The 26,959-nt window shown below is 38.4% G+C and overlaps 1 protein-coding gene across 2 annotated transcripts in view; it reads left to right on the forward strand.

Moving 5' to 3' along the window:
- SNTG1 (syntrophin gamma 1) overlaps positions 1–26,959 on the forward strand; it is a 957,083-nt gene that overhangs the window by 223,341 nt on the left and 706,783 nt on the right. The gene's annotated exons all lie outside the window — the stretch shown is intronic.

Below are 26,959 nucleotides of genomic sequence, written 5' to 3' on the forward strand. Positions count from 1 at the left end.
CAAACATGCTAAAAATAGTTAAAAATGTAACTGGAAATGTATAGGGTTTATAATGAAAGACCATGTTGGGATCATGAATTTAAAGTGAAACAGGCCAGGTGTGCCTGGGTGGCTCAGTTTGTTAAGTGGCTGACTTTGGCTAAGGTTATGATCTCAGGGTCCTGGGATCTGGCCCCAAGTCCAGTCCTCTGGCTCACTGCCCAGTGGGGAGTCTGCTTCTCCCTCTGCCCCTCCCCCTGCTCATGCTCTATCTCTCAAATAAATAAAATTTAAAAAAAAATGAAACAAACCAGTTTACTTTTCTGATGTTACCCTGCAAAATCCTGGTAATCAGATATAAGATTGGAAGAAGTGTTGATTGAATTCCACTAAAATGTGGTTTTACAATATGAGGGAGAGAATTAAGATTGTGTAAGGGCTTTTCAGGGAAGTTATTATCATGAAGATTCACATCATATTTTGTCTGACTTCAATTATTTAATTTCTTAGGGTTAAATTTTTGACCTAGAGTACGTTTTTCTTGTAAATGTTTCATGGGCGCTTGAGGAAGCTTAATGTGATGTTGGGTTACTAATCTATAATGCTCATGTTGATTGATGGTGGTGTTGAGTTCTTCTACATCCTTGTTTATTTTTGTCTAGCAGTGTTTTTTTAAGATTTTATTTCAGAGAGAGAGCGCATGAGCAGGGGGGAGGGGCAGAGGGAGAAGCAGGCTTCCTGCTGAGCAGGGAGCCCAATGTGGGACTCAATCCCAGGACCTTGGGATCATGACCTGAGCTGAAGGCAGATGCTTAACTGACTGAACCACCCAGGCGCCCTTGTCTAGTAGTTTTATCAGTTGCTGAGAGATCAATGTTGAAATCCCAACATAGCTGTGGATGGCTTTATTTCTCCTTTCAGCTCTATCAGTTTTTGCTGCTTGAATCCTGAAGCTCTGTCCATTGGGATATACACAGTTAGGACTGCTGTATCTCCTTAGTGGATTGATTCTTTTAGCATTATATAATACCCATCTTATTTGCCAGTAGTTTTCTTTGCTATAAAGTCTAATTTATCTTATAATCAGGGCTTTACTGCTTGCACAGGTGCTGGTAAACAGAACATCACTTACATCCTGTTTGTGACACACTGTGGGGGCAACCAGGACTTCCATGATGCCTGTAGATCAGCTCACCCACCAGGCCAGCTGTCAAGCGGGGCAGGGCATCTGGGCTTCACTGCAGTGCTGCTCCCAAGGATTGAACCACTGCCAGGGCTTCAGTGTGCATGACAGGATTCCTACGAGGTCTCTGGTGGGTTTCCCATTCCCAACATTTTGTCTAGACAGGCAGATTCTTTTGGCAGTCCCTGTAGGTCTCTTTGATCCCCAGTCCAGCATTATGAAAAAGAGAAAACCCTACAGAGTCACCACATTGTTTTCCTTCCTTAAGTCTTGAGTTCTTTAGATAATATACCTTGCCCTACCCCTAACCCCTGCTGCCCTGGCCAAATTTCAGAGCCCTTTTAATTCTTTTATGCTGAATATTTTCCAGGACAATATCCATTTCCTCTAAATAAAGGTAGCAAAAAAAGCAAGGAAAAGTGAGTCTATTGTATCTTGTTCTGGAATCAGAACCAGTGTAACTTTTCAAATGGCTTTGTTATAGAAAATTATTATTTGGTACTTTTCAACAACTGAAACTTGTTCACATATGAAAAATCATTTAGGGCTTGAATTACCAAGAGAGGTCAGATATTAATATGTCTTGTGCTAATACTAAAAGAACCGAGGCCTTAATGAATGGTCCTGCCCGATGTCCCATGTTGCCTTATACCTGGGCCATCTTCCTTGGTTGGAAGGCCAAGAAAGACGAATGACAAGGCCAGAGTGACCCCTTTTTAATATAAGATAGGACTAGAGTTTACACTTTTTGATATTAATTAAGCTTTTAAAATGTTCCTCATTTTGACTACTGCATAAGTACAATAGAAAAAAATATTCAAAGATGATTTACTCAAGCATAAGCTATGCACAAGGCTTTGCAGCCTCATTGTTTAGATTCATAAATAATCCCTTCCAGGCAACCATGAAGGGTTGGCCTTCCAACTTCTCTAAAATGCTCTGCATAATACAACTAAATAAGCACAATCATTATTTACATGACCAAATCATGTTATTTCACACACCCATCTGACAGCCTCTGTTACCCTCCAAAGCACATAAACATTATTTCTGGCAGTTTCCTTTAAAATTATTTTTTCAGGGCACCTGAGTGGCTCAGTCCGTTAAGCGTCTGCCTTTGGCTGGAGTCATGATCCCAGGCTCCTGGGATCGAGCCCCGCATCGGGCTCCCTGCTCAAAGGGAAGCCTGCTTCTCCCTCTCCCACTCCCCGTGCTTGTGTTCTCTCTCGCACTGTGTCTCTCTTTGTCAATAAATAAATAAAATCTTCAAAAAAATAAAAATAAATAAAAATAAAAATTATTTTTTCTTTTTGTATATAAAATTTTGTATATGCTGATAAATAGATGAGCTTAACTTCCCTAGAATGCACTTCGGTTTCTGTGTTTTACATGTAGAACTAAGAATATCAGAACTTCAAGGGGGCTTAGATACCATCTAGTTAAGGCATTTTATTTAAAGATATGGAAACTAGGCTCAGTGGTTGTAATTTGTCTAAATTCACAAAAATAATAAATTACAGAATCAAGTCAAAAGCCAAAATTAGTCAGTCATCTAGTACAATATATTTGACTCTATTTGAAGATGCTGTTACTCTATTCACAACCACTTATGTAGGAAAAGTAATTTAAAAAATAACATAGTGAGAGACTATTTTTTGTGTCGCAAGTGTGCATTTATTGGCAATAAAAACAGAAGACATTGTAATATTCTTAAGTAAAAATAAGTCCAATAAATAACAATAACTTTTCTTTTTTTTTTTTAAAGATTTTATTTATTTATTGGACAGAGAGAGACAGTGAGAGCAGGAACACAAGCAGGGGGAGTGGGAGAGGGAGAAGCAGGCTTCCTGCTGAGCAGGGAGCCCGATGTGGGACTCGATCCCAGGACCCTGGGATCATGACCTGAGCCGAAGGCAGACGCTTAACGACTGAGCCACCCAGGCGCCCAATAACAATAACTTTTCAATGTCTGGTTCAGTTTGCTGTCTTTATGAAGTATGGGCCAAAAGAAAATGACACTATGGGAAAAGAAGAACTTTTCAGTGTTTCTTGTAGGTCAAATTTTCCTACAGTATGTTTATGAAAATATGTAGCAAGCTGCCATATAAATATGATCTGTTGTCTCATAAAGCTGCCCTCATTCCAGAGCTACATGATTTGTTCCCTTAATATGTTATATACCATTTCTTTACCAGTTTAGTATAGGTTAGAACTTGATACATATTTCTCGACTACATGAAATATGAGGCACATAAATTAAGTAGAAACTAAAAATTAAAATGTGATTAATAGAAACAGTGGATTCAGAAGAAGAAAGCCGACCTTAATATTAATGGTGGTGGTGGTGATGGTGGTGGTGGTGATGGTGGTGATGGTGGTGCTGGTGATAGTGGTGGTGGTGGTGGTAAGATGGTAGTAGTTAGTTCCAATGGTAGGAGCTATTTCGTTTTTTGTTTGTTTGATTTGGTAGCAGCTATTTCTTGAGTGCTTACTAAGGGTCAGGGATTATTCAGAGCCCTTACAAGTGCTGATTCATTCATGCTTTCCTTATAAATACCTCTGAAAAGCAGATATTGTTACTATTGACTTTTGACAAGAAAGAAACCCAAGACACAAATATGCTGAGCAACACGGTCAAGGAATTACATTTGGTAAAAATGGCAAAGCTACACTTTTAACCCAGGTACACTGGCTCCCAAGTCGATGTTCTCAGCCACTACGTCTCTCAAAATATGATACTGAATTATGCACAAGCCTAGTGATGAGCAATCATTTATGAAGAATGAGGGATATTTTTATAATTATGGCAATTCTGAGTCAGATTCACAAAAGTACATAATGCATGTCCTACCTCTGAGAACTGAGCTCTCCTAGTAGAGCAAGCATATTTTGAAGACTAATGAACCTTGAGCTTGTATTATAAATGATTGATATTTCCTGGACATCTACATATTCTGCCTCCCAAATTTACTAAATATGAGTATAGAGCATCTTGTTTAACTTTTGAATATCTCAGTTTCTCATCTGAAAAGGGGCTATTAACTGGATTTACAGAGTGAACTTATGTGGACTGATAAGGGCTTAGACAGTACATGGACAATACAAGGGCTTAGATAAAAATGACACCTACCTAACCTAATGCTAGCTATGACTTGTTTACATATTATCTCGTTTAGTTATCAGACCATTTTTTAGATGAATGAACCAATGTGAAAAGAGATTTACAAACTAACTTCAACCGCCCAAGTAGTGATTATTTGAACCAGGATTTGAATCACTATTTCTTTAACTCTTAAATCCTGTGCTCTTGCCACCGTATCATATTATTATTTTCTTGGAGGCAAGGTCATTTTTGTGAGTATGGTCTGTTCAGATCCACTCCCTCACCTCTTAACCTCCACTGATCCTATGAACCAGCTTCATCCAAAAGCCTCTGATGAAACAGCAGTGCTGCTGAGACATGTGACTAGCCCAGGGAGGCCACTCCCCAGGAACGGCATCCTGAGTGCTTTCCTGAAATTTTTCAAATTGCAACTGAAAAGGACATTCAGTCTCCTTCCAGTTGTAGCAGGGATAAAATATAGAACTGAGCACCTCCACTGGCTGCATTTTCCCACTATGTAGAGAAAGCTGGTGAGAGAGGGAAAAAAAAGGCTACTCAAGAGAAAACTCAGGAAATAATAAATGGAAAATTATTTCTAGAAGGTTTTTTGGGGTTGTTTTCGGGTTTGATTTTTTATTTGTTTGTTTTTGTTTCAGATGTTTCTGAAGCCAGCTATGTGCCTCGAATCCCAGCAGATTGGGGGTTTAACTATTCCTTAATTTTCCTTAGCCAATATAGCACCCGTATTTTCCTGAGATAGTCAGAGGTAAGATTCTGTCATTCAACTGAAACACAGTACATCTATATTCAAGACTAATACATAGTGGTTTTAGATTTCATTATTCTGCTTCCAATTCTGTTAAAGAAGTTAATTTTTGTTTCAAAATGCACATAATATTATACTCATCTCTTTAGAATGTTAACAAAAAGCAGATACATTTTTGTCATTGGAAAAAACAGCATCTATGGAATTTAAGAATGAATTTCATTTTTATGAACTATATAAAGAAAAGAAAAGAATTATCCAATCTTTCTTTCAAACTTCTGCAGATTCTTTGCAGGCCATATGGAAGAAGATGAAGAACCAGGCTCTGTAGTCAGCATCCTTACATAACCTAGCTCAGCAATTCACTATTTATGCAGCCTTGAGGAAAAGGGGCACCTGGGTGGCTCAGTTGGTTAAGCATCCAACTGTTGGGTTCAGCTCAGGTCATGATCTCGGGTCCTGAGATCAAGCCCCACATTAGTCACATGTCTCAGCAGCACTGCTGTTTCATCGGAGGCTTTTGGATGAAGCTGGTTCATAGGATCAGTGGAGGTTAAGAGGTGAGGGAGTGGATCTGAACAGACCATACTCACAAAAATGACCTTGCCTCCAAGAAAATAATAATATGATACGGTGGCAAGAGCACAGGATTTAAGAGTTAAAGAAATAGTGATTCAAATCCTGGTTCAAATAATCACTACTTGGGCGGTTGAAGTTAGTTTGTAAATCTCTTTTCACATTGGTTCATTCATCTAAAAAATGGTCTGATAACTAAACGAGATAATATGTAAACAAGTCATAGCTAGCATTAGGTTAGGTAGGTGTCATTTTTATCTAAGCCCTTGTATTGTCCATGTACTGTCTAAGCCCTTATCAGTCCACATAAGTTCACTCTGTAAATCCAGTTAATAGCCCCTTTTCAGATGAGAAACTGAGATATTCAAAAGTTAAACAAGATGCTCTATACTCATATTTAGTAAATTTGGGAGGCAGAATATGTAGATGTCCAGGAAATATCAATCATTTATAATACAAGCTCAAGGTTCATTAGTCTTCAAAATATGCTTGCTCTACTAGGAGAGCTCAGTTCTCAGAGGTAGGACATGCATTATGTACTTTTGTGAATCTGATTCAGAATTGCCATAATTATAAAAATATCCCTCATTCTTCATAAATGATTGCTCATCACTAGGCTTGTGCATAATTCAGTATCATATTTTGAGAGACGTAGTGGCTGAGAACATCGACTTGGGAGCCAGTGTACCTGGGTTAAAAGTGTAGCTTTGCCATTTTTACCAAATGTAATTCCTTGACCGTGTTGCTCAGCATATTTGTGTCTTGGGTTTCTTTCTTGTCAAAAGTCAATAGTAACAATATCTGCTTTTCAGAGGTATTTATAAGGAAAGCATGAATGAATCAGCACTTGTAAGGGCTCTGAATAATCCCTGACCACTCAAGAAATAGCTGCTACCAAATCAAACAAACAAAAAACGAAATAGCTCCTACCATTGGAACTAACTACTACCATCTTACCACCACCACCACCACTATCACCAGCACCACCATCACCACCATCACCACCACCACCATCACCACCACCACCATTAATATTAAGGTCGGCTTTCTTCTTCTGAATCCACTGTTTCTATTAATCACATTTTAATTTTTAGTTTCTACTTAATTTATGTGCCTCATATTTCATGTAGTCGAGAAATATGTATCAAGTTCTAACCTATACTAAACTGGTAAAGAAATGGTATATAACATATTAAGGGAACAAATCATGTAGCTCTGGAATGAGGGCAGCTTTATGAGACAACAGATCATATTTATATGGCAGCTTGCTACATATTTTCATAAACATACTGTAGGAAAATTTGACCTACAAGAAACACTGAAAAGTTCTTCTTTTCCCATAGTGTCATTTTCTTTTGGCCCATACTTCATAAAGACAGCAAACTGAACCAGACATTGAAAAGTTATTGTTATTGGGCGCCTGGGTGGCTCAGTCGTTAAGCGTCTGCCTTCGGCTCAGGTCATGATCCCAGGGTCCTGGGATCGAGTCCCACATCGGGCTCCCTGCTCAGCAGGAAGCCTGCTTCTCCCTCTCCCACTCCCCCTGCTTGTGTTCCTGCTCTCACTGTCTCTCTCTGTCCAATAAATAAATAAAATCTTTAAAAAAAAAAAAGAAAAGTTATTGTTATTTATTGGACTTATTTTTACTTAAGAATATTACAATGTCTTCTGTTTTTATTGCCAATAAATGCACACTTGCGACACAAAAAATAGTCTCTCACTATGTTATTTTTTAAATTACTTTTCCTACATAAGTGGTTGTGAATAGAGTAACAGCATCTTCAAATAGAGTCAAATATATTGTACTAGATGACTGACTAATTTTGGCTTTTGACTTGATTCTGTAATTTATTATTTTTGTGAATTTAGACAAATTACAACCACTGAGCCTAGTTTCCATATCTTTAAATAAAATGCCTTAACTAGATGGTATCTAAGCCCCCTTGAAGTTCTGATATTCTTAGTTCTACATGTAAAACACAGAAACCGAAGTGCATTCTAGGGAAGTTAAGCTCATCTATTTATCAGCATATACAAAATTTTATATACAAAAAGAAAAAATAATTTTTATTTTTATTTATTTTTATTTTTTTGAAGATTTTATTTATTTATTGACAAAGAGAGACACAGTGCGAGAGAGAACACAAGCACGGGGAGTGGGAGAGGGAGAAGCAGGCTTCCCTTTGAGCAGGGAGCCCGATGCGGGGCTCGATCCCAGGAGCCTGGGATCATGACTCCAGCCAAAGGCAGACGCTTAACGGACTGAGCCACTCAGGTGCCCTGAAAAAATAATTTTAAAGGAAACTGCCAGAAATAATGTTTATGTGCTTTGGAGGGTAACAGAGGCTGTCAGATGGGTGTGTGAAATAACATGATTTGGTCATATAAATAATGATTGTGCTTATTTAGTTGTATTATGCAGAGCATTTTAGAATAGCTGGATGTTGGGAAACCAGCAACACAGACGTAGAATTTTTCCAGGATTTCCAGGATATTGTAACTATACCAAAAGTTTGAATTTTAAATCATGAAAATAATGCAGTTTGATCTTAAAACTAAATGAGAAGTGGGAGCTGGGGGAGGTACGAAATAAGACAAGCATATTTATCTTAAATTTAAATATCAAGTTTATGTTTCTGATGAGGAAGATAAGAGTAATGATCTTATATTTTGGTGGTACAAATACTGGGGTGGGGACTAACCCTGACTAAAGCTGTTTAGCAGGTTGGCATGTGCATCCTGGCCTCTCACCTCCAACCTCAGCACTGTGCCCACCTTCCAGTGCTTGTTACCTTTCCTCAGGGCCCCTGTATATCCTCTGGCACAGACATGCACACCTTGCAGGCTGCATACCATGTGTGTTTCACACTCTTTAATCCATGCTTTCTTTGGATAATTATTTTCAAAATTCAAGACACATACATATCCTTGGTAATGTGCACCCTACCACCCCTCCCCCCCCACTTCCGACCAACCCTTGATTTCTATTCATTTGGCAAAGCAAATAGCAAGATGGTAAGTATCTCCTGGCTTATCCCAAGCAGAAGGTCCAGTGTGCTCACATGCCTGGAGAGAGTGAGGGGATAGGAGTGGCAGAGAAAAGAGGGAGTGAGGGCACTTTGAAGAACTTAAGTAGGTCACAAAGCCAGGTACACAGGAAGGGCATGGAGAGAAACAGGCTGAGCCCTGCACAGTTTGTAGATCTAAGGTCCCTGTAAACTTTGCTAAGCTGTGTGGACTCCACTCTCAAGGTAATTAGTAGAATCAAAGTCTTTTGAGCAGAAGAATGATACTTAGATTCATATTTTAAAAAGACTTTTCTGGCTACAATACCAAGAAGTAATAAGGGGGTGGGATCAGGGGAGAGATAGTTGGTATTCTCCAGGTTGGGAGGCAGTGGCCTGGTCAGAAGCTGGTCATGAAAATGGGGACAAGAAGATCCATGTGAAAGCACTGTTGATCAATGAAGGGGGAACAGAAGTAGTAAAAAGAAGAAATTTCAGCAGTATATCTGGTAAAATACAATAGCAGTACTTCTTCTCATAGGAAATTGAGTTGTATAAGCTCGCACAAGAAGAGTATACCAAGTGACTAGGGAAGAGAATCTTTGCTTATAAAATGGGACTGGCAGTACATAGATTTCACATCTATTTATTGTCTATTATGTGCTAAATATATATACTGCATGAATTCCAGTAGATCATACTTCCAGCGTTGTGGTAAAGATTGCAGAACTATGTGAAAACAGGTGGCAAAGTAAGGTCATAAATATTGAACGTGAAAATTAGCTCACAGGGTTATAAAACCTTAGATTCGTTTGCTGTGTTTGCTACATACTTCTAAGAAGTCATGAAACTCTTCTAAAACCTAATTTGCCACTTTGCATCTAAGCATTGCAGAGGTTTATATAAAAAGGACTGCTAGCTAAGGGCAATAATTGTACTGCTCAGTGCTCCAGCACACACTTGTGTCCACATATAGGAGCATACAGACTTAATTGTCAGTTAATTTAAGAAAACAAATGTGTTCACTGGTTTCAGCGTTTCTGAAAGGTGAGACTAGGATGCTGAATAAGTCTTCTATGAATTCCTAATAACAAATAGATAAACCAATTGTACAACAGTGAGAATATCATACAGATACACTCAACTCAGTTTTATTTGCTACTGCCAAAAATATAGAGATCAGGTATTTAAGAATATCTTTATGTTAAGAAAGTAAAAGTTCAGTTTTTTCTCACATACCTTAAAAATGATGAGATGGCAGATTGCTAAGAAATTCCTGTTATAATCCTTCATTAATTTAATTCTCATAATTTTCACATAAAAGCTTTCTATCAAAATAAAATTTACCTTTTACGTGTGTCCAAAAACACTTGTTTTGTTTTCTTCCCAGGAAACAATGTTATCACAGAAAGCAAAGAAAGAGACATTTTCAAGGTAAAATACTTAAAAATGAATATTAGTATACTAGCAAAAGTCATGGTCATGATGATGACAATGGCAACGATTGTTCTTAACGTTCACTGACCCTTATCACGGTACACTTGTAGAAATAATGAAATGAGGGCACAGAAAGCTGAGTGAGGGCAATATCTAGAGCACAGGGGATGCATGTTGGGCTCTTCTAGTCTTTCCTGTTCAGAACCATCAGAGCATTTGTTAAATACCAATTCCTAGACCCCTTCCCAGATGCAGTGACACAGAATCCTCTGGGAAAGGTCTCTGGGAAACTGTGGTTGATAACACTCCTTGCTCCCTTCCCTCAAGGGAGGGTATTTTTTATTAGGGTATTTGGGAAACAGGTTTTTATAGGATAGTAACTTTTAAGGACTCCTGCACGAAGAACTATATAACCCACAAGTACACAGTTTAAAATGCTCAAAGGTCACCACATATTTGCTTTCTTAAATGATTTTTCCAAGGCCTTGTGGGTAGAAAGTAGCAAAGCTTGGATCAAACCATTGCCAGAAGTGATTTTATTTTCAACACAACTGAATATGAATAAATATAATCCAGGGTTCTTAGTCTCTTTTTCTTAGAGCATGAGAAAAGTACCTTTCAACTTTGGGCTGAACTGCATTACCCCAAATTTATGTGTTGATGTCCCAACCCTCTGGAGCTCAGAATGTAACTTTATAGGCAATGGGCTCTCTAAAGATATAATTGAATTAAAATGAGACCATTAGGGTTGACCCTCATCCAGTGGTTGGTGTCCTTATACAAAGAAGGTATTAGCACTCAGATATCCAGGGAAGAGCATGTGAGGACATGGGGAAGATGGCCTTCTACAAGGCAAGGAGAGAAGCCTCAGGATAAACCACCCCCCTGCGGTAACTGGACCTCAGACTTTTAGCTTCCAGGACTGTGAGAAATAGATTTCTATTGTTTAAGTTACCAGTCTGTGGCACTTTGTAATGACAGACCTAGTACCTTTTTTTGTATGTCTATAGCATTTCTGATAAAGGATGAGTGTAACGAATAATTGTTTAGAAATTTCTTATAGACTGTGTAAAATAGTATTTGTCTGATGCTTCTGAAACATAAAAATCATGTAAAAAATTAAAACTACATATTGGTAAAACTGACATCTAAACATAAGATGATGAACAGTAATATGCTCCTCACAACATGAGTGGAACAGATTGAAGCTTTATTTTTAATCATCTACTTATAAATTATTGATATAGCTTCAAAATATGAGTAAATAAGGCAGCAAATTATCCCATTTACATGCCAAATTACTTCCAAGGGGCTTTCCTTTTTTCCATTTGTGCTAGGCAGCGATGGAGAAAATTGTTGCCAAATTCCGAAGGAAACTGGCCCTACACGTTGAAGCTTATTGCTAAAATTGGAGTTTTAGGCTGAAGAAAGTATGAGAATGGGATTTATTCTTAAAGATGGGATTAAATACTTCCTAGAATCTTCCACGTATTTGCCTTGTCAAAGGGTTTGTAATTGGATTACAAATTCTATTTGTTGATATGTAGTTGCTTGCACTGAACATATTTTATTTTCATGGTATATTATCTCATAAATGATACTATAAAATAATTACTCACCTACTGATATAGCCTACCTGAAATGGCTCAGACTGTTGCTATCACTATGCAAGAGTTCAACTGCTTATTCTTAAAAGCAACATCTTGGTTTTGGGTTGGAGTTCTTAAAAGAGATTATGTGGATAAGAAGTAAATTGCAGAGGTCTCCTTGAATGGGAAGTGGAGTAGTGAGGGAGGATATGTGTTTTTTTTTTTTTTATGCCAAGATTAAGATTTAATTGTTATATTTCACCTAAGGGCATATTCAATAAGCAGTGATAAAAGCTAACACTTTTGCTTTAAAATGGAGTCCACCTAGAGTTGTTTTATTTAATATTCCAGATTAATTCACCCAACCATTCACCATCCCTTGGGGGTAAGTTTCTTTTTCTTTTTTTTTTTAATTTTTTATTGTTATGTTAATCACCATATATTACATCATTAGTTTTTGGTGCAGTGTTCCATGATTCATTGTTTGTTCATAACACCCAGTGCTCCATGCAGAACGTGCCCTCCTCAATACCCATCACCAGGCTAACCCATCCCCCTACCCCCTCCCCTCTAGAACCCTCAGTTTGTTTTTCAGAGTCCATCATCTCTCATGGTTCGTCTCCCCCTCTGACATACTCCCCTTTTCTTCCTCTCCTGTTATCTTCTTTTTCTTTTTTCTTAAAATATGTTGCGTTATTTGTTTCAGAAGTACAGATCTGTGATTCAACAGTCTTGCACAATTCACAGCGCTCACCGTAGCACATACCCTCCCCAATGTCTATCACCCAGCCACCCCATCCCTCCCACCCCCAACCACTCCAGTAACACTCAGTTTCCTGAGATTAAGAATTCCTCATATCAGTGAGGTCATGTGATACATGTCTTTCTCTGATTGACTTATTTCACTCAGCATAACACCCTCCAGTTCCATCCACGTCGTTGCAAATGGCAAGATCTCATTCCTTTTGATAGCTGCATAATATTCCATTGTGTATATATACCACATCTTCTTTATCCATTCATCTGTCGATGGGCATCTTGGCTCTTTCCACAGTTTGGCTACTGTGGACATTGCTGCTATAAACATTGGGGTACACGCACCCCTTCGGGTCCCTACATTTGTATCTTTGGGGTAAATACCCAGTAGTGCAATTGCTGGATCGAACGGTAGCTCTAATTTCAACTGTTTGAGGAACCTCCATACTGTTTTCCAGAGTGGTTGCACCAGCTTGCATTCCCACCAACAGTGTAGAAGGGTTCCCCTTTCTCCACATCCCCGCCAACATCTGTTGTTCCCTGACTTGTTAATTTTAGCCATTCTGACGGGTGTGAGGTGGTATCTCATTGAGGTTTTGATTTGGATTTCCCTGATGCCGAGTGATGTTGAGCACTTTTTCATGTGCCTGTTGGCCATTTGGATGTCTTCTTTGGAGAAATGTCTGTTCATGTCTTCTGCCCATTTCTTGATTGGATTATTTGTTCTTTGGGTGTTGAGTTTGATAAGTTCTTTATAGATTGTGGATACTAGCCCTTTATCTGATATGTCATTTGCAAATATTTTCGCCCATTCTGTCAGTTGTCTTTTGGTTTTGTTGACTGTTTCTTTTGCTGTGCAAAAGCTTTTTATCTTGATGAAATCCCAATAGTTCATTTTTGCCCTTACTTCCCTTGCCTTTCGTGATGTTTCTAGGCAAAATTTGCTGTGGCTGAGGTGGAAGAGGTTGCTACCTGTGTTCTCCTTTAGGATTTTGATGGACTCCTGTCTCACATTTAGGTCTTAAACCATTTTTGAGTGTAGTGTAAGGAAATGGTCCAGTTTCATTCTTCTGCATGGGGCTGTCCAATTTTCCCAACACCATTTGTTGAAGAGACTGTCTTTTTTCCATTAGACATTCTTTCCTGCTTTGTCAAAGATGAGTTGACCATAGAGTTTAGGGTCCATTTCTGGGCTCTCTGTTCTGTTGCATTGATCTATGTGTCTGTTTTTGTGCCAGTACCATACTGTCTTGATGATGACAGCTTTGTAATAGAGCTTGAAGTCCGGAATTGTGATGCCGCCAGCTTTGCTTTTCTTTTTCAACATTCCTCTGGCTATTTGGGGTCTTTTCTGTTTCCATACAAATTTTAGGATTATTTGTTCCATTTCTTTGAAAAAAATGGATGGTATTTTGATGGGGATTGCATTAATGTGTAGATTGCTCTAGGTAGCATTGACATCTTCACAATGTTTGCTCTTCCAAAACATGAGCATGGAATATTTTTCCATTTCTTTGTGTCTTCCTCAATTGCTTTCATGAGTATTTCATAGTTTTCTGAGTATAGATCCTTTGCTTCTTTGGTTAGATTTATTCCTAGGAATCTTATGGTTTTGGGTGCAATTGTAAATGGGATCGACTCCTTAATTGTCTCCCTTCTGTCTTGTTGGTATATAGGAATGCCACTGATTTCTGTGCATTGATTTTATATCCTACCACTTTACTGAATTCCTGTATGAGTGCTAGAAGTTTTGGGGTGGCGCCTTTTGGGTTTTCCACCTAAAGTATCATATCATCTGCAAAGAGTGAGAGTTTGACCTCCTCTTTGCCGATTTGGATGCCTTTGATTTCTTTTTCTTGTCTGATTGCTGTGGCTAGGACTTCTAATAATATATTGAATAGCAGTGGTAATAGTCGACATCCCTGCCGCGTTCCTGATCTTAGGGGGAAAGCTCTCAGCTTTTCCCTGTTGAGAATGATATTCGCTGTAGGTTTTTCATAGATGGCTTTTATGATATGGAGGTATGTACCCTCGATCCCTATATTCTGAAGAGTTTTGATCAAGTAAGGATGCTATACTTTGTCAAAAGCTTTTTCTGCATCTATTGAGTGGATCAAATGATTCTTGTTCTTTCTTTTGTTAATATATTGTATCACGTTGATTGATTTTCAGATGTTGAACCAAACTTGCAGCCCAGGGATGAATCCCACTTGGTCATGGTGAATAATCCTTTTAATGTACTGTTGGATCCTACTGGCTAGTGTTTTGGTGAGAATTTTTGCATCATGTTCATCAAAGATATTGGTCTGTAATTCTCCTTTTTGATGGGGTCTTTGTCAGGTTTTGGGATCAAGTTAATGGTGGCCTCATAAAATGAGTTTGGAAGTTTTCCTTCCATTTCTATTTTTTGGAACAGTTTCAGGAGAATAGGTATTAATTCTTCTTTAAATGTTTGGTAGAATTCCCTGGGAAGCCATCTGGCCCTGGGCTTTTGTTTCTTGTGAGATTTGTGATGACTGCTTCAATTTCCTTATTGGTTATAGGTCTGTTCAGGTTTTCTATTTCTTCCTGGTTCAGTTTTGGTAGTTGATACATCTCTAGGAAGGCATCCATTTCTTCCAGGTTATCTAATTTGCTGGCATAGAGTTGCTCATAATATGTTCTTATAATTGTTTGTATTTCTTTGGTGTTGGTTGGGATCTCTTCTCTTTCATTCACGATTTTGTTGATTTGGGTCATTTCTCTTTTCTTTTTGATATATCACGCCAGGGGTTTATCAATCCTGTTAATTCTTTCAAAGAACCAGCTCCTAGTTTCATTGATCTGTTCTACTGTTCTTTTGGTTTATATTTCATTGATTGCTGCTCTGATCTTTATTATTTCTCTTCTTCTGCTGGATTTAGGCTTTTTTTGCTGTTTTTTCTCTAGCTCCTTTAGGTGTAGGGTTAGGTTGTGTATTTGAGACCTTTCTTGTTTCTTGAGAAAGGCTTGCGTTGCTATATACTTTCCTCTCAGACTGCCTTTGCTGCATCCCAAAGATTTTAACAGTTGTGTTTTCATTTTCACTGGTTTCCATGAATTTTTTGAATTCTTTTTTAATTTTCTGGTTGGCCCATTCATCTTTAGTAGGATGCTCTTTAGCCTCCATGTATTTAAGTTCTTTCCGACTTTCCTCTTGTGATTGTTTCAAAGCATTGTGGTCTGAAAATATGCAGGGAATAATCCCAATCTTTTGGTACCAGTTGAGACCTGATTTGTGACCTAGGAGGTGATCTATTTTGGAGAATGTTCCATGGGTACTAGAGAAGAATGTGTATTCCGTTGCTTTGGGATGGAATGTTCTGAATATGTCTGTGAAGTCCATTTGGTCCAGTGTGTCATTGAAAGTCTTTATTTCCTTATTGATCTTTTGCTTAGATGATCTGTCCATTTCAGTGAGGGGGGGTGTTAAAGTGCCCCACTATTATTGTATTGTGATCAATGCGTTTCTTTGCTTTTGTTATTAATTGCCTTATATAATTGGTTGCTCCCTTGTTAGGGGCATAGATATTTACAATTGTTAGATCTTCTTGTTGGATAGACCCTTTAAGTAGGATATAGTGTCCTTCCTCATCTCTTATTACAGTCTTTGTTTTAAAATCTAATTTGTCTGATAGAAGGATTGCCACCTCAGCTTTCTTTTGGTGTCCATTAGCATGGTAAATTGTTTTCCACCCCTTCACTTTCAATGTGGGGGTGTCTTTGGGTTTAAAATGAGTCTCTTGCAGACAACATATCGATGGGTCTTGTTTTTTACTCCAATCTGATAGCCTGTGTCTTTTGTTTGGGGCATTTAGCCCATTTACATTCAGGGTAACTATTGAAAGATATGAATTTAATGCCATTGCATTGCCTGTAAGGTGACTGTTACTGTATATTGTCTGTGTTCCTTTCTGGTCTATGCTGCTTTTAGGCTCTCTCTTTCCTTAGAGGACCCCTTTCAAGATTTCTTGGAGGGCTGGTTTCGTGTTTGCAAATTCCTTTAGTTTTTCTCCTGGAAGCTTTTGATCTCTCCTTCTATTTTCAATGACAGCCTAGGTGGATATAGTATTCTTGGCTGCATATTTTTCTCCTTTAGTGCTCTGAAGATATCCTGCTAGTCCTTTCTGGCCTGCCAGGTCTGTGTGGATAGGTCTGTTGCCAATCTAATGTTTCTACCATTATAGGTTACATATCTCTTCTCCCCAGCTGCTTTCAAGATTTTCTCTTTGTCTCTGAGACTCATAAGTTTTACTATTAGATGTTGGGGTGTTGTCCTATTTTTATTGATTTTGAGAGGGGTTCTCTGTGCTTCCTGGATTTTGATGCCTGTTTCCTTCCCCACATCAGGGAAGTTCTCTGCTATAATTTGCTCCAATATACCTTCTGCCCCTGTCTCTCTTTCTTCTTCTTCTGGGATCCCAATTATTCTAATGTTGTTTCGTCTTATCGTATCGCTTATCTCTCGAATTCTGCCCTCGTGATCCAGTAGTTGTTTATCTCTCTTTTCCTCAGCTTCTTTATTTTCCATCATTTGGTCTTCTATATCTAATTCTCTCTTCTGCCTCATTTATCCTGGCAGTTAATGCCCCCATCTTTGATTGCACCTCATTAATAGCCTTTTTTATTTTGACTTGGTTAGATTTTAGTTCTTTTATTTCTCCAGGAAGGGTTTCTCTTATAACTTCCATGCTTTTTTCAAGCCCAGTTAGTATCTTTAAAATTATGATTCTGAACTCTAGGTCCGACATCGTACCAATGTCCATATTGAATAGGTCCCTGTAAGACGGTAATACCTCTTGTTCTTTTTGTTGAGGTGATTTTTTTCTTCTTGTCACTTTGTCCAGAGGAGAATAGATAAATGAGAGAACAAAATGCTAACAGGTTAACAATGTCCCCAGAAAATATACTCTAAACAAATCAGAAAAGACCTGAAACCAGGGGAAAAGAAAGGGAAAGGAAGAAAAAAGAAAGAGAAAAGAAGAGAAAAAGAAAAAGATAAAAACAAACAAAAACAGAACAACAAAAAAAACCAGAATATGATCAAATATGATAAGGCTAGTGCATAGATCAGTGCCACACACTAGATTTTGGGTGTATTTTGGTCTGTTAGAAGAAATGCCTCCTAGAATTTTAAAGAAAGAAAGACCTTTATATGTACAAAATAAGGGTTGATACAATGAAGGGATGAAATATGACTGTAAAGACGAAAATTATTAAAAAATTTTAAAAAAGGAATTGATACGGTGCTTGAAAAAAGAAAGAAGAGGATTAAAAAAAAAAGAAAGAAAGAAAAGAAAAGGGGAGAGAATGTGATCAGGCAGGAGACTAGAACAAAGCCATACACTAGAGATTTAGGGTATATTTTGATATGTTAGAAGAAAGTGTATCTCAAAATTTTAAAGAGAGAACAACTTATATATATATGCCAAAAATAAGGGTCACTACTATGAAGGGATAGAATATGACTCTAAAAATGAAAAATAAAAAATTTTTTTTTAAAAAAGGGATTGAGAAGATGTTGGTTGAAAAAGGGAAAAAGAAAAATTCAAAAAAAAAAAAAAGTTAAAAAAATTAACTTTGAAAGACTAATGAATCATGGTAAAAAAGCCATGAATTCTATGTGCAGTATTCCCCTAGCGCTGGAGTTCTGCCGTTCTCATTGATTGGCAAACTTGGTCTTGGCAAGCTGTTTGTGCTGATCTTCTGGGGGAGGGGCCTGTTGCCATGGTTTCCAAATGTCTTTGCCAGAAGCGGAATTTGCCCCACCCTTGCTGGTCCGGGCTAATATGCTCGGGTTTGCTCTCGGGAGCTTTTGTTCCCTGCAAGTGTTCCTTACAGCTCTGGAGGACGAGAGTGAAAATGGTGGCCTCCCAATCTCTGCCCGGAGGAGCCGAGAACTCCTTGCCCTGCTCCTCAGTGCGCCTCCAAAGAAAAGCAGGCAGTCACTCCCATCTCCCTGGTCTCTGGCTGCACTCCGTGCTCACCCGGCCTGTGACAGAGCATTTCTATCTCTGGCACCTGACTCCGTGTGGAGTCTCCAATCCCAGCAGTTCTCTGCGGTGCACTCTCGCACCACTCCTCCTGGGGGAGGAAGGGGAGTCTCCACAGATCTGCCATTTGTTGGGTCCCTGCTGGAGGAGCAGTGGCCCGACTGTGCCGCGGATCACGGTTTATGGCAACCCCGAGCTGAGAGCCGGCGCCTCGGCTCCGTCTCTGCAGCCGGCTTCCCTGCTCTGTTACCTGGGAGCTCTGCCGCACTCAGGCACCCCCAGTCTTTCTGTGACCCCGAGGGTTCTGAGACCACACTGTCCCACGAGGGTTCCACCCCCCCACTTAGCCACCTGAGCGACGTCCCTCAGTGGAGCCGACTTCTAAAAGTTCAGATTTTGTGCTCCGTGGCTCTATCACTTGCCAGATGCAGCCGTCGGAGGCCCCCGACCCCGGTGTCTATTTGCCTCGGATTCACCTCTCTGCACATCCTACCTTCCAGAAAGTGGTCACTTTTCTGTTCAGAAAGTTGTTGCTATTCTTTTCTTTGCTCTCCTGTTGAGTTCGTAGGTGTTCAGAATGGTTTGATCCCTATTCAGCTGAATTCCTGAGACCAGATGAAATCCAGGTCTCCTACTCCTCCACCATCTTGCTCCACCTCTGAAGAAAGATTTTTAAGAGCCATTTTCCTTGTATCACACAGACCCCAGTGTTGGTGATTATCAAGACATTATTGTGGAGGAAAGTGTGGAATCAACATCATTAGTGAAGAAACATTTGAAATAATTCAAAATAGTATCCAGGTTAGGCAGAAAGGTGAGTGAGAGCCAAAGAGGTTCCATGAGGTATGAGGTCCAGAAAAGGCCTGTCTACAAAGTGATGAGTGCGTGTCCTTAGGAGTATAAGATCCCAAGGTAGAATGCTTTTAAAATTATAACTGTGTCAGGGATAGTAAAGGGGTTTCAGACCTGTGTGGTCAGAGATAAAAATCTGTATTGTTAAGTCATCTCGTAAATAAAGTCAACGAGTGGTGAAGGGAGGGAATCTGATGTATAATAGAGTGTAGTTTGTTTCAATAGGTGGTAGATTCTATAAAAAATAAAGAGAACTCTGGGGAGATGGTGGAGCTGAGGCTCTCTCGATACAAACGTGAAAATTGAGGCTGGTGCCCTTCTTCAGACTGTGAGGTGTGTGGTCTACATGATAGTTACTTTGGGCAGCAGTTTGTTGTTACTTTTAATAGTAATAAGGTGGTACCAATATTGCACTAAAATACATTTTTAGACTACCAAAGGGAACATGAAGTCATAGTGAACTTACAGGCTTAATTAATAATTCTAAAAATAAAGTACATCAGACTTAACTGCCTTGAATGACAGGCAAGGGTTTGATCATAACAGGTGGTCATTGTAGGCCTTTTTCATGAAAATAATTCTTCTGATTTCCAGACAAAGGAGGGGGAGTGTCAGGAACAAAAGTCTCAGAGGCTTTTCCAGGTCTCAGTCCTCTTACAGCTGACCTGTCTCTGGGCCTGTCAGAGACACCTCCTGGTCCAGACCCGAGTTTGACCAGGTTGAATTCAAGGCATAAAATGAGCTTTCTATCACTTTTAATGCTATTTTTATTAGTTTTCTAATAACACTTCATACCAAAATGTCCAAACCTAAAATCTTTATATTCCCAGTGTTATGTAAACCTATGAACTCTCTGACCAAAAGTATACCATTAAGACATACTCTTTTCAGTAAAGAAAATGCTATCTCCATTTATTTTTATTGATTATCTTCAAGTATGTTTTGGAAGTCCAATTGTGACCGTGACTGCCTCTATATGGCCACACACCAGTACCTCTAACTATAGCTTCCAATATCATTTCTGCATTTAGGAGGTGGCTTTTAAATTTATGTGCATCATTATCATGCTAAACTGTTCATTAGATTGGGGAGAGTGCCTAAAGAAATGTCTTTTACTGCAAACAAATGTGAGGGATCAAATTTTAAATCACTTAAACTGGATAGCACTGCATATTAAGTTTCTAATGTAGAACTCTAATTACCCTCTAATGAGGAATCACAACTCACAAAAGCAACTAATATATTGAGGAGGGGGAAGGATTTACATGGAGATACTATTTGCTTAACTCAGTATCAGTGCTGATATGTTAATTTTCTCTCTCCATTACTGACAGTGAAGGAGAATGAAGGCAAAGGCATATACCAAGCACAGAGTAAAGGAAACGATGCTTGTGATTAAGAGAAAAGAAAGGAACACTTTGCTGTATTTTAGTGTATCACTCATAACAAGAAATTCTGTCTTTAGATTGAGCCTATAGAAAGAGCTTGTAGAAATTTAGCAAAATTACTTTATATACTTAAAACACTTTTGAAGGATGCATATATGCCTATACCTAAGATTCTAAAATTCACAGGTCCTAAAAGCAATAATAGTAAGCACCTCTATTCATTCGAACATTCTTGCACAAATAAATGACCACTTAAATAAATGAAATGCATATTGCTCCCAATACATTATCCTTGATTCAATTCCAGTGCATGACTTCAGAGTGGTATTATGTTGGACAAATTATATTTTTGGTTTATTCTTCAATAAAGTGGAGAAAATAATTGAACCTGCCTTAAGGAAAGTTGAAGAGTAAATGAGATAATAATTTGCCCAAGTTCTTACTACAATACTCAGCTCATAGCCAGTGCTCAATAAATGTTAATTCTAATTACAATTGCAATAACTGTTATTTTTTAATTATGTTATGTTAATCACCATACATTACCTCATTAGTTGTTGATGTAGTATTCCATGATTCATTGTTTGCGTATATAGACCAGTGCTCCGTGCAGTACGTGCACTCTTTAATACCCATCACCAGGTTAACCAATCCCCCAACGCCCCTCCCCTCTAGAACACTTAGTTTGTTTCTCAGAGTCCATAGCCTCTCATGGTTTGTCTCCGCCTTTGATTACCCCCTTCATTTTTCTCTTCCTGCTATCTTCTTCTTTTTTTTTTTTTTTAACATATAATGTGTTATTTGTTTCAGAGGTACTGGTCTGTGACTCAACAGTGTTACACGATTCACAGTGCTCACCATAGCACATACCCTCCCCCGTGTCTATCACCCAGCCAGCCCATCCCTCCCAACCCCCACCACTCCAGCAACACTCAGTGTGTTTCCTGAGATTAAGATTCCTCATATCGGTGAGGTCATATGATACATGTCGTTCTGATTGACTTCCTTCACTCAACATAATACCCTCCAGTTCCATCCACATCGTTGAAAATGGCAAGATTTCATTCCTTTTGATGGCTGCATGATATTCCATTATGTGTGTGTGTGTGTGTGTGTGTGTGTATATATATATATATATATATATATATATATATCCATTTATCCATTCGTCTGTTGGTGGACATCATGGCTCTTTCCATATTTTGGCTATTGTGGACATTGCTGCTATAAACATTGGGGTGCACATACACCTTCGGATCCCTACATTTGTATTGTTTGGTTAAATACCCAGTAGTGCAATTGCTGGGTCATATGGTAGCTCTATTTTCAACTTTTGGAGGAACCTCCATACTGTTTTCCAGAGTGGCTGCACCAGCTTGCTTTCCCACCAACAGTGTAGGAGGGTTTCCCTTTCTCCACATCCTGCCAACATCTGTCTTTTCCTGACTTGTTAATTTTAGCCATTCTGACTGGTGTAAGGGTATCTCATTGAGGTTTTGATTTGGATTTCCCTGATGCCGAGCGATGTTGAGCACTTTTTCATGTGTCTGTTGGCCATTTGGATGTCTTCTTTGGAAAAATGTCTGTTCATGTCTTCTGCCCATTTCTTGATTGGATTATTTGTTCTTTGGGTGTTGAGTTTGATAAGTTCTTTATAGATTTTGGATACTAGCCCTTTATCTGATATGTCATTTGCAAATATTTTCTCTCATTCTGTCGGTTGTCTTTTGGTTTTGTGGACTGTTTCTTTTCCTGTGCAAAAGCTTTTTATCCTGATGAAATCCCAATAGTTCATTTTTGCCCTTTCTTCCCTTGCCTTTGGCGATGTTTCTAGGCAAAAGTTGCCGTGGCTGAGGTGGAAGAGGTTGCTACCTGTGTTCTCCTTTAGGATTTTGATGGACTCCTGTCTCACATTTAGGTCTTTCAACCATTTGGAGTCTATTTTTGTGTGTGGTGTAAGGAAATGGTCCAGTTTCATTCTCCTGCATGAGGCTGTCCAATTTTCCCAACACCATTTAGTTGAAGAGACTGTCTTTTTTCCATTAGACATTCTTTCCTGCTTTGTCAAAGATGAGTTGACCATAGAGTTGAGGGTCCATTTCTGGACTTTCTATTCTGTTCCATTGACCGATGTGTCTGTTTTTGTGCCAGTACCATACTGTCCTGATGATGACAGCTTTGTGATAGAGCTTGAAGTCCGGAATTGTGATGCTGCCAGCTTTGCTTTTCTTCTTCAACATTCTTCTGGCTATTCGGGGTCTTTTCTGTTTCCATACAAATTTTAGGATGTTTTGTTCCATTTCTTTGAAAAAAGTAGATGGTATTTTGATAAGGATTGCTTTGAATGTGTAGATTGCTCTAGATAGCCTTGACATCTTCACAATGTTCTTCCAATCCATAAGCATGGAACGTTTTTCCATTTCTTTGTGTCTTCCTCAATTTCTTTCATGAGTATTTTATAGTTTTCTGAGTACAGATTCTTTGGCTCTTTGGTTAGATTTATTCCTAGGTATCTTATGGTTTTGGGTGCAATTGTAAATGGTATTGACTTCTTAATTTCCCTTTCTTCTGTCTTGTTGTTGGTGAATAGGAATGCCACTGATTTCTGTGCATTGATTTTATATCCTGCCACTTTACAGAATTCCTGTATGAGTTCTACCAGTTTTGGGGTGTATCTGTTGGGTTTTCCACATAAAGTGTCATATCATCTGCAAAGAGTGAGAGTTTGACTTCTTCTTTACCGATTTGGATGCCTTTTATTTCTTTTTGTTGTCTCATTACTGTGGCTAGGACTCTAATACTATGTGAATAGCAGTGGTGATAGTGGACATCCCTGCGTGTTCCTGATCTTAGGGGGAAAGCTCTCAGTTCTCCCCCATTGAGAATGATATTCGCTGTGGGTTTTTCATGGATGGCTTTTATGATATTGAGGTTTGTACCCTCTATCTTTATATTCTTTTTTTTTTAAAGATTTTATTTATTTATTTGAGAGAGAGAGAATGAGAGACAGAGAGCACGAGAGTGAAGAGTGTCAGAGGGAGAAGCAGACTCCCCACTGAGGGGGAGCCCGATGTGGGACTCGATCCTTGGACTCCAGGATCATGACCTGAGCCGAAGGCAGTTGCCCAACCAACTGAGCCACCCAGGCGCCATCTATCTCTATATTCTGAAGAGTTTTGATCAAGAAAGGATGCTGTACTTTGTCAAATGCTTTTTCTGCATCTATTGAGAGGATCATATGGTTCTTGTTCTTTCTTTTATTAATGTATTGTATCACATTGATTGATTTGCAGATGTTGAACCAACCTTGCAGCCCAGGGATAAATCCCACTTGGTCGTGGTGAATAATCCTTTTAATGTACTGTTAGATCCTATTGGCTAGTATTTTGGTGAGAATTTTTGCATTCATGTTCACCAGGAATATTCGTCTTTAATTCTCCTTTTTGATGGGGTCTTTGTCTGGTTTTGGGATCAAGGTAATGGTGGCCTCATAAAACCAGTTTGGAAGTTTTCCTTCCATTTCTATTTTTTGGAACAGTTTCAGAAGAATGGGTATTAATTTTTCTTTAAATGTTTGGTAGAATTCCCCTGAGAAGCCATCTGGCCTTGAGCCTTTGTTTGTTGGGAAATTTTTGATTAATGCTTCAATTTCCTTAGTGGTTATAAATCTTTTCAGGTTTTCTATTTCTTCCTGGTTCAGTTTTGGTAGTTGATACAGCTCTAGGAATGCATCCATTTCTTCCAGATTATCTAAATTGCTGGCATATAGTTGCTCATAATATCTTCTTATAATTGTTTGTATTTCTTTGGTGTTGGTTGTGATCTCTCCTCTTTCAATCATGATTTTGTTGATTTGGGTCATTTCTCTTTTCTTTTTATAAGTCTGGCCAGAGGTTTATCGATCTTGTTAATTCTTTCAAAGAACCAGCTCCTAGTTTCATTGATCTGTTCTACTGTTCTTTTGGTTTCTATTCCATTGATTTCTGCTCTGATCTTTATTATTTTTCTTCTCCTGCTGGGTTTAAGCTTTATTTGCTGTTCTTTCTCCAGCTCCTTTAGGTGTAGGATTAAGTTGTGTATTTGAGACCTTTCTTGTTTCTTAAGAATGGCTTGTATTGCTATATACTTTCCTCTTAGGAATGCCTTTGCTGCATCCCAAAGATTTTGAATAGTTGTGTTTTCATTTTCATTGGTTTCCATGAATTTTTTTAATTTTCTTTAATTTCTTGGTTGACCCATTCATTCTTTAGTAGGATGCTCTTTAGCCTCCTTTTATTTGAGTTCTTTCCGACTTTCTTCTTGTGATTGAGTTCTAGTTTCAAAGCACAATGGTCTGAAAATATGCAGGGAATGATCCCAATCTGTTGGTATCAGTTGAGACCTGATTTGTGACCTAGGATGTGATCTATTCTGGAGAATTTTCCCTGGGTTCTAGAGAAGAAAATGTATTCTGTTGCTTTGGGATGGAATGATTTGAATAAATCCGTGAAGTTTATTTAGTCCAGTGTGTCATTTAATATTATGGTATTGTTGTCAATGTGTTTCTTTGCTTTTGTTAATAATTGGCTTACGTAAGTGGCTGCTCCCATGTTAGGGCCATAGATCTTCTTGTTGCATAGGCCCTTTAAGTATGGTAAAGTGTCCTTCCTCATCTCTGATTATAGTCTTTGGTTTAAAATCTAATTTGTCTGACATAAGGTTTGCCACCCCAGCTTTCTTTTGGTATCCATTAGCATGGTAAATGGTTTTCCACCCCCTCACTTTCAATCTGGTGGTGTCTATGGGTCTAAAATAAGTCTCTTGCAGACAGCATAATGATGGGTCTTGTTTTTTGTCCAATCTGATAGCCTGTGTCTTTTGATTGGGGCATTTAGCCCATTTACATTCAGGGTAACTATTAAAAGATAAGAATTTAGTGCCATTGTATTGCCTGTACAATGACTGTTACTGTATATTGTCTGTGTTCCTTTCTGGTCTATGTTACTTTTAGTCTCTCTCTTTGCTTAGAGGACCCCTTTCAATATCTCTTGTAGGGCCGGTTCTGTGTTTGCAAATTCCTTTAGTTTTTGTTTGTCCTGGAAGGTTTTTATCTCTCCTTCTATTTTCAATCACAGCTTAGCTGGATATAGTATTCTTGGCTGCATATTTTCTCATTTAGTGCTCTGAATATATCATGCCAGTCCCTTTGGCCTGTCAGGTCTGTGTGGATAGGTTTGTTGCCGATCTAATGTTTCTACCATTGTAGGTTACATATCTCTTCTCCCGACTTACCTTAAGAATTTTCTCTTTGTCTGTGAGACTCGTAATTTTACTATTAGATGTCGGGGTGTTGACCTATTTTTATAGATTTTGAAGGAGGTTCTCTGTGTCTCCTGGATTTTGATGCCAGTTTCTTTCCCCAAATTTGGGAATTTCTGCTATAATTTGCTCCAATATACCTTTGGTCCCTCTCTCTCTTTCTTCTTCTGGGATCCCACTTATTCTAATATTGTTTTGTCTTATGGTATCACTTAGCTCTCGAATTCTGCCCTCGTGATCTAGTAGTTGTTTATCTCTCTTCTTCTCAGCTTCTTCATTTTCCATCATTTTGTCTTCTATATCACTAATCTCTCTTCTGTCTCATTTATCCTAGCAGTTAGAGCCTCCATTTTTTATTGCGCCTCATTAATAGCCTTTTTAATTTCAATTTGTTTAGATTTTAGTTCTTCTTTTTCTCTAGAAAGGTTTTCTCTAATAACTTCCATGCTTTTTTCAAGTCTAGCTAGTATCTTTAAAATCATAATTGTGAACTCTAGTTCCAACATCTTACTAATGTATGTATTGATTAGGTCCCTGGCAGTCGGTACTGCTTCTTGTTCTTTTTTTTGAGGTGATTTTTTCTGTCTTGTCATTTTGTCCAGAGGAGACTAGATGAATGAGAGAACAAAATGTTAAGAGGGTAACAATGACCCCAGAGAATTATACACTAAAATAATCAGAAGAAACCTGAAACCAGGAGAAAAGAAAGGGAAAGAAAGGCAAAAAAAAAAAAAAAAAAGAAAGAAAGAAAGAAAAAAAGAAAAAGATAAAAACAACCAAACAAACAAGACAGAATATGATCAAATATGATCAGACTAGCAGACTGGTGTATAGGTCAGTGCCATACACTAGATTTTGGGCATATTTTGGTCTGTTAGAAGAAAGTGCCTCCCATAATTTTAAAGAAAGGAAAACATATATGTACAAAAATGAGGGTAAATATGATGAAGGGATAGACTATAAGTGTAAAGATGGAAATTATAAAAGATTTTGTAAAAGGAATTGATAAGATAAGA

The sequence above is a fragment of the Callorhinus ursinus genome, unplaced genomic scaffold, assembly GCF_003265705.2.
Source record: "Callorhinus ursinus isolate GAN/ISIS: 27379988/994484 unplaced genomic scaffold, GSC_fseal_2.0 scaffold5, whole genome shotgun sequence".
NCBI classification, from domain to species: domain Eukaryota; kingdom Metazoa; phylum Chordata; class Mammalia; order Carnivora; family Otariidae; genus Callorhinus; species Callorhinus ursinus.